The following is a 10,000-nucleotide window of genomic DNA, read 5'->3' as shown; positions in this document are numbered from 1 at the left end:
TCTCACTTCTGATCTGATGTCAGGATGCCAGAAAACCCCAAATCAATCAATCAATCACTTCTGATCTGACTTCTAACCTCACTTAGGACCGGACTTCTGACCTCACTTTGGCATTCCCTGAACTAACTTCAGAGTTGGATGCAGTTCCAGATTCTCCAGGGCTCCATTTCACCTGGCAATTTAACTGTCGGGAATGTTGGGGATTCATTTCATGAAGTAATATGACAGTTATTTCATAAAATGCCTGCCACAGTTTTTTTTTCTATAATTACCTCCGCCCACGAAGTTTGGAGGTTATATTTTCGCCCATATTTGTCCGTTTGTTGGTTTGTGAACAACTTCCTGTCCACAATTTTACTCATAGAGTAGTGATACTTTCATGCATTAATTGTTATGCGGAGACGTTGAAGTGATTCAATTTTGAAAGTCCTAGGTCAAAGGTCAAGGTTAAGGTCGAGCAAAAGGTCAACCGATTTAACCGTAACCTTAACCCCAAGTTGGCACATGGTTGTCCACACAACTTCAAATGCGCCTACGGTCTAAATTTATTCCGGGAAAGGCAAGCTGGTTTCGAGAAAGAAGCTGCCGTGGCGAAGGTCTGCACTCTCAGTGATTGTTTTCGATCTTGCAGTGTTCGTTGTAAATATTGCTTATTTGTTTTGCCTCGTCATCTTTCCTAGTAAATAGTAAGTCTTCATAGTTAACGTTTTATCTATTAATGGATTTAGATTAAAGATTCTATAATAAATAAAATTGACATTCCAGTAACTTTACGAAATACGGCAGGATGTCATGTCTTATCCTATGAGGATTCCAAGAAACTTAATTATATTGATTTTATTCCCTCTTGTATGTTTTTTTTTTTTTTTTTTTTTTTCCATTAGTATTTAGTGCGTTTAAGCCTCATTGGCCATTGTACTTGTGATGCCAGTTTATATACTGTTTTTATCTATCTTCGAACAAATGTCTTTTTAAACTGATTACTCATGGACCTGTAAACAATTTAAAACAGAATCTCTCTCTCTCTCTCTCTCTCTCTCTCTCTCTCCTGAGAATTGCCACTTGTTTATCAAAGCTCATTCTTTGTCTGATATCCCTCAACCATGCAAAACTCTCTCTCTCTCTCTCTCTCTCTCTCTCTCTCCTTAGAATTACCGATTCCTTGTTTATCAAAGGTCCTTGTTTGTGCGATTTCCCTCACCCTGCAACTCTCTCTCTCTCTCTCTCTCTCTCTCTCTCTCTCTCTCTCTCTCTCTCCTTAGAATTACCGATTCCTTGTTTATCAAAGGTCCTTGTTTGTGCGATTTCCCTCACCCTGCAACTCTCTCTCTCTCTCTCTCTCTCTCTCTCTCTCTCTCTCTTGGGAACACTTAGTCAAAATTTTCCCTCGCTGGAAAGGTTATAGATAAGAAAATCCCTCAAACCTGATTTCCTCCTAATAAGATCGAAGAAAATTTTCTTAGGCTTTCTTTTTGGATTCATCTTTAAATTTGGTGGTGTCAATTTTGGGAAATATAAAGTCGTAAATTTTGATAATAGTAGGCCTAATGAATTTGGATTTTGGAGTTGGGAATCTTAATGGTATTGATAACTTTGGAATTTGCAGTTGGGAATCGCAATGATTTTGCTATTGGGAATCTTAATGATATTGATAACTTTGGAATTTGCAGTTGGGAATCGTAATGATTTTGCTATTGGGAATCTTAATGATTTTGCTGTTGGGAATCTTAATGATATTGATAATATTGGAATTTGCAGTTGGGAATCGTAATGATTTTGCAGTTGGGAATCTTGATGCTTTTGCAGTTGGGAATCTTAATGGTATTGATAACTTTGGAATTTGCAGTTGGGAATCTTAATGCTTTTACAGTTGTTTAATTAGAAACCACAATTTATTATTATTATTATTATTATTATTATTATTATTATTATTATTACTAGCTAAGCTACAACTCTAGCTGGAAAAACAGGGTGCTATAAGCCCAATGGCTCCTATGTGGGAAAATAGCCCAGTGCGGAAAGGAAACATGGGAATAAGAACTGTAACAACATTGAGATAGTTTTTTCATAAACTATAAAATAAGTCTTATGGCAGGCTGTTTAACATGAAAACATTCGCTTCAAGTTTGAACTTTTGAAGTTCTACTGATTCAAAGTTTGAACTTTTCATTTTCCACCGATACAACTACCTTATTAGGAAGGTCATTCCACAACATGGTCACAGCTGGAATAACACTCCTAGAATACTTTGTGTTATTGATTGTTGTGTTAAGTTTCCATATGATCATTCTGCACGGTAGTATTCTTTGACTTATAACGACCTTGATATTAGTGGATAAGATAAGATATAAAGAAATGCCATAAGATTTCAACTTATGTTACCAAGTTGTGGAATGATCTTCCTAATCGGGTAGTTGAATCAGTAGAACTTCAAAAGTTCAAAGTTGGAGCTAATGTTTTTATGTTGACCAGGCTGACATGAGTCTTTTTATAGTTTAGCCTATATATGACATATCTAATTTTGACTTTGTTAATAGTTTATATAGGACATATCTGTTTTGACGTTGTTACTGTTTTTAGAATGATATATTGTTAATTTATTCTCATCATTTATTTATTTCCTTATTTCCTTTCCTCACTGAGCTATTTTTCCCTGTTGTAGCCCTTGGGCTTATAGCATCTAGCTTTTCCAACTAGGGGTGTAGCTTGGCTAGTAATAATAATAATAATAACAATTATAATAATAATAATAACAGGAAAGTAGCTACTTGTTAAAAAGTGTTATTTCAAGTTAGAAATTCTCTTGTTAGAGAAGGAAGATTGACAATAATTGAAAGTATTTCTAGTAAAAAATGTTGTTGTGAATGTAGAAAGTAAGGTGAACAGAAATTCATGTATATTTTCATCATTCTCAACATCTTCTTCTTCTTCTTCTTCTTATCTCTTTTTTTTCTTCTTTCTCTCTCTCTCTCTCTCTCTCTCTCTCTCTCTCTCTCATGAGAATTACCACTTCCTCTTTTATGTGATCTTGTTTCTTTGAGCATTTTCCTTTCTCCATGCTACACTCACTCATGTAACCCTTCTCTCTCTCTCTCTCTCTCTCTCTCTCTCTCTCTCTCTCTCTCTTTTTTTTGTCACCGTGTTCATTGATGTCTTACCGAAGTTGAACCATATTGCCCAAGTTCAATTTAATATGAAACATTATTATTATTATTGTTATTATTATTATTATTATTCAATACCCGTGAATAATGACGACTAAATTTTTAGATAGATATCCACTCACAGGTTCAACCCTTCTAACCTTTCAACAGAGTATGTTTACTCCCTCTTCCCCCTACGAGGAAAGTGGAGAGACCGAGTAGTTATACATATGAGCGATACCGTGTGTGTATATATGAATATATACATTGAAATATATATATATATATATATATATATCCAGACCCTTGCTTTTTATTAGGAATTATTATTATTATTATTATTATTATTATTATTATTATTAATAATATCATTGAAAGAAATTTCATTACAAATCAAATATCATACAAAATTATATAAAATGGAAACTATATATATATATATATATATATATATACTGTATATATATATGCACACATACACACAAACACACACATGTGTGTGAATACATACATAATAGATACAATTCTACTCTGAATGAACACAACACTTAAGACGGCGGGGGGGGGGGTTGTTGGGAATTGAATCTCAAGCTTTTTGCCTACCCGAGTGTGAGAAGTTTTGCCTATTAAGACCAAGTGAAGAAACATCCCGTTGCTTTAACTGTGTTTCTGAAGCCGTGAGAGAAGAAAAAAATTGCCTTCCTCCTCCCTCCCTCCCTCCTCCTCCTCCCTCCTCCTCCTCCTCCTCCCTCCCTCCCTCCCTTCCACACGGATGCAGACTCATTTGGGATTCTTCTCGCTTTGATGCTCAACTTAGGTCCAGCTTAAATTTCTCTCTCTCTCTCTCTCTCTCTCTCTCTCTCTCTCTCTCACGAGAATTGGGAGAAGTTGTGCTGAAAGATTTTCCTGGTGATTATTTTCGATAACAGTTGCATTTAAGTATTCTTTTGCTTTGGTTTTTTATTGTTTATATATATATATATGTATATATATAGTTAGTGTATATTTATATATGTATGTATTTATGTATAGTGTGTATATATATATATATATATATGTATACACACTATATATATAGTTTATATATATGTGTATATATACAGTATATATGTGTATATATATTGTATATATACACGTATATATACTATATACTATCATTTTTGTGTTCTATTGGTTATTAATAAAAAAGTATATATGTATAAGTTTTGTGTTGATAGTATCATGCATATGAATTTTTATCCCTTATTTGTAAAAAAGTAAACAAAATCATGGTATCCATAACGATATAATCGTGTTTTTAACAAATACATGTACAGCATGTATGAAATCATCCCTCGTTTTCTCATTCCTAAAATTGGTAATTCCTATAGCTTCTTATTAATGTATTTTTTGTATGAAATATGCGCCATTGTATTGTATTACATGTACTTAAGTGTTTTTATACACATTTTAAGTATGCCTTTATATATACATCATGTAATTTTCTGTTTTTTTCTTTTCTAGGTAATTTGATGAGCATCCGGACGTAGTGGGTTGCCCTTTCGAGTACGTACTTTTTATCTAAAGTTCTTAGAATAAATATTTATTAGAGGAAATTGTGGGTGAAAATAGGAAAAAGCTCTTGTTTTACCTAGGGGAAATGAATGAACACTTTCGGTTTACTGATTATCATACCTTCTAGAAATTTGGTTTCATTTGCACTAGTTGTTTGGTAATGCATTGATTATTATTTTTCATATTATTACCTCCCCCGTGGAGGTTGTAAAATTGCCTTTGTTTATTTATTGATATGTTTGTTTGTTTGTCTGTTAGCAGAATTACGTCAAAACTACTTGACAGATTTTCACCAAATTTCATCAACGGATAGGTATTATGCTCTGGAAGAACCCACAAAACTTTGGATGTAATCCTTATCAAGATCGCGATTCTGGTTATTATTGTTGTTATTATACTGTAAATTCATTCACGGTCTATATGTGAAAGAAGGAAAGCTTGGTCCGTAGACTTGAGTAAACCGTTGACAGTCGTCATTGGTGGAGGTTTGAAATATCAGAGTTCTCCTGCTACTGGTCTTGAATTATTACTTCTTTTGTTTACCATCTTACCTATAGTTAAATCAATCTTAGATTTATAATATCCCAGTAAATAATATTACTTAAATCGATTTGTTTTAAACCTGAAGTGTTACAAGTGATCTTAATCTTCCATTAAATAAATTATAGTTTAATCAAAATCCTTGTTTTGGATTTTACCAATTAAATATAATATTTAAAACCTACCTATTTACAAGTCGTCTTAATTTCCCATGATATAAATTAAATTAGTTTATTACGAGAAATGTATCTTATCTTACATATATTAGTTAATACCAAAGTCTATACCCAAGGGACACCATCCGTGATAAAAAGCCCTAATTGATTGATTAGGGCCACATGATTCAATCGCCACAATTCGCCCTGGGTTCCTCCAGGTGGCGTGGACCCCTGAATAGGATGTGCCACGGAGGATATTAGAAGTTGTTTGGCACAGTGCCAAGTCTTCATCTGTATTCAGAGGTCGTTGGTAATGATACTTGAACATTGAAATGGAGAAAGTGACCATTGCAGGTGCTGCTGGACCTTGAAGCCATGACCTCTTCAAGTGGTTAACTTTGACCTTTATAAAAGGGCGGTTTGGTGGGAGGTCGTTGTGAGTAAATCTTTGTTGATGGTTTCTTGGATTTGGTAAACATCGTTTCGCTTTCATTTTTGTATTCCTTCAGAGGTTGATTGGAAGATTGGTGAGGTTAAGGAAAAAAATTATCTCTCTCTCTCTCTCTCTCTCTCTCTCTCTCTCTCTCTCTGATGTTACTGATGGTCGTCTATCAATAATAATTTGTTCACATGTAGATTGGTGTTGTCGTCGTCGTCGTCGTCTTCTTCTTCTTCTTCTTCTTCTTCTTCTTCTTCTTCTTCCCATCATCATCATCATCGTATTCTTTTTGAATCAAGAAAAACTATCTATTCCAAAAAGAACACTGAAAATACAAAAGTTTAAAGGTACATTTTATGTAACCGAAGATTTTGAAATAGTGGCTGTTATTATTATTACCTCCGCCAAAGAAGTTGGAAGGAGGTTATGTTTTACCCCTTGTTTATTTGGGTGGATGTTTGTTTGTTTATGAACAGCTTTCTGGCTACAATTTTAATCGTAATGAAAATTGCAGAGATTACATATGTAAAAAATTGGAAATGATTAAACTTTAGAAGGTCAAGGTCACGGTCAAGCAAAAGGTCGAGAAATAAGCTGCCGTGGAGATCTGCGCTGTAATGAGAGCCCCTCTATAGTCCATTTGTTTTAGCGAGGCATATTTGCACCGACTCGCAACGGTGCCCTTTTAGCTCGGAAAAGTTTCCTGATCGCTGATTGGTTGGACAAGATAATTCTAACCATTCAGCGATCAGGAAACTTTTCCGAGCTAAAAGGGCACCGTTGCGAGTCGGTGCAAATCTGCCTCGCTAAAAGAAATGGACTATTATTATTATTATTATTATTATTATTATTATTATCATCATCATCATCATCATCATCAACTGGGCAATGAAACAACGGAGTAACGTTCTTAGAATCTCCCATAACTGAAAATTACAAATAACAGAGAAGTCAGTTGGGTTCCCATATTCTTGACAAGTGTTGTGGTAAAGTGCGCTCTGCATAATTATTATTATTATTATTATTTGCTAAGCTACAACCCTAGCTGGAAAAGCAAAATGCTATAAGCCCAGGGGCCCCAACAGGGAAAATAGCCCAGTAAGGAAAGGAAAGAAGGAAAAATAAAATATTTTAAGAAGAGTAACATTAAAATAAATATTTCCTATATAAACTATGAAAACTTTAACAAAACAAGAGGAAGAGAAATGAAATAGAATAGTGTGCCTGATTGTACCCTCAAGCAAGAGAACTCTAACCCAAGACAGTGGAAGACCATGGTACAGAGGCTATGCACTACCCAAGACTAGAGAACAATGGTTTTGATTTTGGAGTGTCCTTCTCCTAGAAGAGCTGCTTACCATAGCTAAAGAGTCTCTTCTACCCTTACTAAGAGGAAAGTAGCCACAGAACAAATACAGTGCAGTAGTTAACCCCTTGAGCGAAGAAGAATTGTTTAGTAACCTCAGTGTTGTCAGGTGTGTGAGGACAGAGGAGAATCTGTTAAGAATAGGCCAGACTATTCGGCGTATGTGTAGGCAAAGAGAAAGAACCGTAACCAAAGAGAAGGATCCAACGTAGTACTGTCTGGCCAGTCAAAGGACCCATAACTCTCTGGCGGTAGTATTTCAACGGGCGGCTGGTGCCTTGGCCAACCTACTACCTCATAAACAAACACTTAACCTTGATCCTTGTAGCTAACAGACGAATTACTGTGCTTAAGGAAATAGAAGGACCATGAATGAAACATTTCTATTATATAATTTCATTTTGGATATACTTTTTATTTGCGTTTTGTGTAATTTTGTATATACAGTTTATTGACTTTTTTAAGTTCTCATTATGTTCAAGAAATGATAATTGGCGCATATATATATATATTATATATATATTTGTATATATATATATATATATATATGTATGTATATATTATATATATGTATATACTGTATATTATATATATATATATATATATAATAAGGGACGTGGGTATTTTGACGTAATGTTCATGAGCTTTGCTGAAACTTTTATTGATCATATATATATATATATATATGTGTGTGTGTGTTTGTATATATATATACACACACATATATATATATATATATATATTGATTAAAACAACTCGGAGTACTCTGATACTTTTAATCTGCTAATTAAACTCTCTCTCTCTCTCTCTCTCTCTCTCTCTCTCCTAGAAATTGCTTCCTCCTTCTTTATCAAAGTTTCATTTTTTGATCGATTCCCCCCCCCTCTCTCTCTCTCTCTCTCTCTCTCTCTCTCTTGGGAATTGCTTCCTCATTGTATATCAAAGCTTCATTCTTTGGGCGATTTCCCTCACACCTGCATCTCTCTCTCTCTCTCTCTCTCTCTCTCTCTCTCCTAGGAATTGCTTCCTCCTCCTTTATCAAAGTTTCATTTTCTGAACGATTCCCCCCGCCTCTCTCTCTCTCTCTCTCTCTCTCTCTCTCTCTCGAATTACAGTATTGAAATTGAAAACAATATTTATGCTGCTTGTAGAAGCACGCAAGCAAAAGCAAGACATTCTTCGTTTTGGCTTTTGATCAAAATATTTACATATCAAACGTCTTTTTCATCTCCGCTTTCAGATGACAGAGAGACATCAGAAATCTCGATCTGGAATTCTTGAAGTATGCAGATTTCAGGGTCGTTTTTCGGATGCCATGAATTTTTTCTATTTCATGGACGTTTTCGGATTCTTTAAACTTTTCCAGGTTCCATTAATGTTTTGGATTCCATAAACGTTTTCCGATTCCATGATTATTTTTTGGATTCCATAAACGTTTTCCGATTCCATGAAGGTATTTTGGATTCCTTTAACGCGTTTGGATTCCATTAAAGTTTACATGTTCCATGAACGTTTTCAGTTTCATCAAAATATTCCTGGGCCCCGTAAACGTTTTCCGATTGCATAAAAGTTTTCAGATTATGTGAACGTTTTCAGATTATTTAAACGTTTTCCTATTCCATAAACATTTTCAGGTTCCATAAACTTTTTTGGATTGTGTAAACGCTTTCAGATTCCATAAACATTTGCAGGATTCCATAAACGTTATCAGATTCCTTCATGATCCTCAGATTCCACCAACGTTTTCGGATTCCCTATACGTTTTTGGATTCCATAAACATTTTCAGATTGCACCAACGTTTTTGGATTCTATAAACGTTTTCAGGTTCCATTAACGTTTTTGGATTCCATAAACGTTCTCAGATTCCATTAACTTTTTTGTATGTCATAAACATTTTCAGATTCGATTAACGTTTTCGGATTCCATAAACATTTTCAGATTGCACTAACGTTTTTGGATTCTATAAACGTTTTCAGGTTCCATTAACGTTTTTGGATTCCATAAACGTTCTCAGATTCATTAACTTTTTTGTATGTCATAAACATTTTCAGATTCCATTAACGTTTTCGGATTCCATAAACATTTTCAGATTCCTTCAACGTTTTCGGATTCCATAAACATTTTCAGATTCCTTCAACGTTTTCGGATTCCATTGACAACGTTTAGGATTCCATAAACGTTTTCAGGTTCCATTGACGTTTTCGGGTTCTATAAGCAATTTTAGGTTCCATTGACGTTTCGGATTCCATAAAAATTTTAGGTTCCATTAACGTTTTCGTATTCCATAAAGGTTTTCCGATTCCATAAAAGTTTTCGGATTCCATTAACGTTTTTGGATTCCATAAAGGTTTATGATTCCATAAACATTTTCAAATTCCATAAACATTTTAGATTCCATTAACGTTTTCGTAGTTTTCATATTCCGTAAAAGTTTTCGTATTCCATAAAAGTTTTCGGATTCCATTAACGTTTTCGGAATCCATAAAGGTTTTCGGATTCCATAAACTTTTTCAAATTCCATAAACATTTTAGGTTCCATTAACCTTTTCGTATTCCATGAAAGGTTTCGGATTCCATTAACGTTTTCGGATTCCATAAAGGTTTTCTGATTCCATTAACGTTTCGGATTCCATAAACATTTTCAGATGCCATTAACGTTATCGTATTCCTTAAACGTTTTCTGATTCTATTTGAATGTACCAGGATTAATAGATTACTCTATTAATCCTGAAAATGTACAAGATCCCTTGAACGATTTCGTATTCTAGGCTGTTCGTCTAAATGTTTTTACCATTATCC

General features: G+C 34.3%; 1 long non-coding RNA gene across 1 annotated transcript in view; it reads left to right on the top strand.

The window, feature by feature from the left end:
* The window catches only part of LOC137622837 (uncharacterized), a 77,965-nt gene that overhangs the window by 46,634 nt on the left and 21,331 nt on the right, over positions 1–10,000 (top strand). The window contains exon 2 of the long non-coding RNA XR_011040489.1: positions 4,647–4,688. This is a non-coding gene — a long non-coding RNA (uncharacterized lncRNA). The remainder of the gene's footprint in view (positions 1–4,646; positions 4,689–10,000) is intronic.

This window comes from Palaemon carinicauda, chromosome 29 (assembly GCF_036898095.1).
Source record: "Palaemon carinicauda isolate YSFRI2023 chromosome 29, ASM3689809v2, whole genome shotgun sequence".
Lineage (NCBI taxonomy): Eukaryota > Metazoa > Arthropoda > Malacostraca > Decapoda > Palaemonidae > Palaemon > Palaemon carinicauda.
This window is presented reverse-complemented; position numbering and strand designations above follow the sequence as displayed.